The sequence below is a fragment of the Myotis lucifugus genome, unplaced genomic scaffold, assembly GCF_000147115.1.
Source record: "Myotis lucifugus unplaced genomic scaffold, Myoluc2.0 scaffold_594, whole genome shotgun sequence".
NCBI classification, from domain to species: Eukaryota; Metazoa; Chordata; class Mammalia; order Chiroptera; family Vespertilionidae; genus Myotis; species Myotis lucifugus.
Genome location: NW_005871642.1, coordinates 330,154 through 333,164, shown reverse-complemented (window position 1 = coordinate 333,164; position 3,011 = coordinate 330,154). Strand labels below are relative to the sequence as shown.

The window sequence follows — 3,011 nt, the reverse complement described above, 5'->3', positions numbered from 1 at the left end:
AGCACGTACCCAGCAAGAGAGGACACGACAGACCCTGTGATTATTCTATGTGACTTTTTCTTCTCTATCCTTGTGCATACACTCTAGCTTACATACCAAATTTCTCGAGGAGAGACCAGAGAAACGGTCACTCCGCTCCTCGCCATACACGTTGTTAAGCATCTGCTGGCGGGAACCCTGGGCCTACTCTAGGATCCCCCACCCCGGCCACCACGACCTCCACCCCCCAATCAGGGAAAGGGGTCTCCCGCCTGACAGAGGGCACCCCGGGATGGGAGGGATGTGTCTGTGACGCTAGTGGAAGAGGCTCCAGCGGGCTTGGCTCAGTGGACAGAGCGCCGGCCTGTGGATGGAAGGGTCTCCGGTTCCACTGGGGTCAAGGGCACTTACCTCCCTTGCAGGCTGGAACCCTGCCCCCTCGGGGGCGCCTGCCAGAGGCAACCAATCCAGGTGTCTCCCTCACATCCATGTTTCTCTCTGCCTCTCCCGGTTTTTTCCAGTCTCCCTAAAAGTCAAGGGAGAGATATCCTGGCCGAGGATTATGAGAAATAAATAGATAAATAAATAAATAGATAGGTAGATAGATAGGTAAATAGATCAATAAATAAATAGATCAATCAATCAATCAATCAATCAATCAATACAGGTGGAACAGCTGAACACTCTCGGGGGAATCCGATATCTGGCTCTCCTTGGTCATCTTAATCCCGTGGGGACAGCGCCCTCTGTACCCACCCTCAACTCTAGGCCCACTCTGACTGCCGGTGGTCTGGTCTCCAGCCCCCGGACAAGGATTGGAAGAAGTTGTACTAGTCCAACTGAGTCTCCATGACCACCTGGGTGGAGCTCTGATAAGGCAACGCCTGGTGTCCGGGCCATTGGAAAATTGCCTGGGTCTCACCACAGTAGAGTAGGAAAACCCACCATAAAGTCATTTTCCCTGATCAGGTGCACAGGGTTGCCATGAAGGAATAAAATGAGCCCTCAACCCCTAGGATTTCCAGAGGGTATGGTCCCCAGCACTCACTTCCTCTTGTGCCCCCCATGGGCACTTGAGAGACCCAGCAAACCACCCCTCCTGCAGTTTCTTTCGTTTCTTTCGCTCCAGCACACACACACACACACACACACACACACACACGCATACGCACACACACAGGCACGCACGCACACACGCACACACAGTGGCAAGGACTGATACGATGCCCTCAAGTGCTCCCAGTTGTGGCCTCCCTGGGATTGGCCAACGCTAGGCAGTCCTAAGTTACCTGAGGCTACACACTGCTCAAGGACAGCAGGCGTCAGAAGGGAGACTAGAGCCACTGTCTGCCTGTGTGAAACAGTTTTGTTGTAAGCTTTTCCAAAGACACAGCCCAAGGACATCTGGAGAGCAGTGGAGAACATCCTGCTCTCTCCCAGGTCTCCAGTCAAGTGAGGTGATAGGGGCCAGTCTCAGGAATGTGGTGCCTGGTGACCAGAGTTCTAGCTTCTGTATTGTCCTGTCACTGAGGAAGTGACATCAAGTTTGCAAGGTTCCATTACCTGTATGTGTTCCTTTAAGCACACTTGCCCGGAAAGCCCTCTGGGCTTTTGACTGACACCCCCAGAAATACTCCAAGTTCCCCAACTCAGCTTTCTCCCACAGCTCCCCGTTCTTGCCACCAGGGGCCTAGCATTCAGGAGAGCCCAGTGAGACCTGTGTTGTCTGATCGGTTTAGTGTCCTGGCAAAGCCACTGTGTCCTCCTGGGCCTTCCCAGGGACCCTGCCGACACACGAGGGATGGTACAGGAAACAATCTTCTAGAGACCTGGACCGGTGTATATGACATCAAACCTGCCCCACCTGTGCGCGGGCAGTGTGACCTGCGCCGGATGCAAAAACTCCGAGAGGGCCAGATCACTAGACGGGGTGGGATGTGGCCTGGACTGCCACTCCCAACAGGCCTGGGCTTCAGCACTGTGATACTGGTAGAGTCACACCGCCCTGGGCCACCTCGCTAGGTCTCCACCTGTAAGAGGGAGAAATGGAGGAAACGAAGGGGTGACCACCCAGGCCATATCCCCTCCTAGGGTCTCCCAGGACACGGCGCATCAGACCTGGGGCTGGCTGTGGGCCTACATGGTGGGCGGCCTCCACCTCCCCTCCCCCTGGACCCTGCCTAGGCACATGCATATTTTTGGTCCCAGCTACGTGTTTAGCCATTGGATTCTCCCCAACAAAATGCTGCCATGGGGATGTGAAATGGAATCCCTAGCGGAGCCCAGTTGGGGAGGGCGCCCCCTTCCACAGGTACCCAGGACATCGTACCCCCACTGGGAGATCCCTCTTGCCCCAGTATCTCCCATCTCCTAGAAACTCAGATGGTGGGCAAGGCAGCTGATGGCTCAGCAGGGAGAGATCTAGTCCTGGCTAGGGTTTGGGCAGGTGGGCACATAGAGGTTGGGTTGAGCTGACCACCAGGTCAGCCATGGTGCCCAGGGCTCAGCAGGCCTGGCGGCCGGGCCCCGGCTCTTGAGTCTCCCGGAGGCCTGCTCCAGCATCTATGGCCATACTACTCTGACCACACCTGATCTCATCTCACCTTCGAAGCTAAGTAGGGTTGTGCCTGGTTAGTACTTGGATGGGAGACCTCCTGGGAATACTGGGTGATGTAGGCTTTTTTTTTTGCCCTTCCCATCCTCCCTTTGGCAGTTTGTGGGGAGACATCCTGCCCCACCGGGGCTACTCTCAGAACTGACCCCCCTCTCACCCCCGCTTAGTGCGCCCCCCCCCCTTGTCCTCCACCAAAAATCAGGATTTGGTGTCTCCTTCCTTACAGACAGCAGCCCTGGATTGGAGGGGCATGTCTGCTACATTCTCCTGCACAGGTGGAATTCCCCAGCTGCCCGGGGGCAACAGGGGCCCAACAACCAGGGGAACGGATTGAACCCACAGTGCTGCTGAGGGAGGCAGCTCCCCAAACTGCTAAGGGAACCACACAGCCCCTCGCTTTTTCCATCCCAGGGTCCAT

General features: G+C 55.9%; 1 pseudogene; it reads left to right on the top strand.

Annotated features, from left to right (window-relative positions):
• Positions 1-2,539: 2,539 nt before the first annotated feature.
• Positions 2,540-2,658, top strand: LOC111823645 (annotated as a pseudogene).
• Positions 2,659-3,011: the final 353 nt, after the last annotated feature.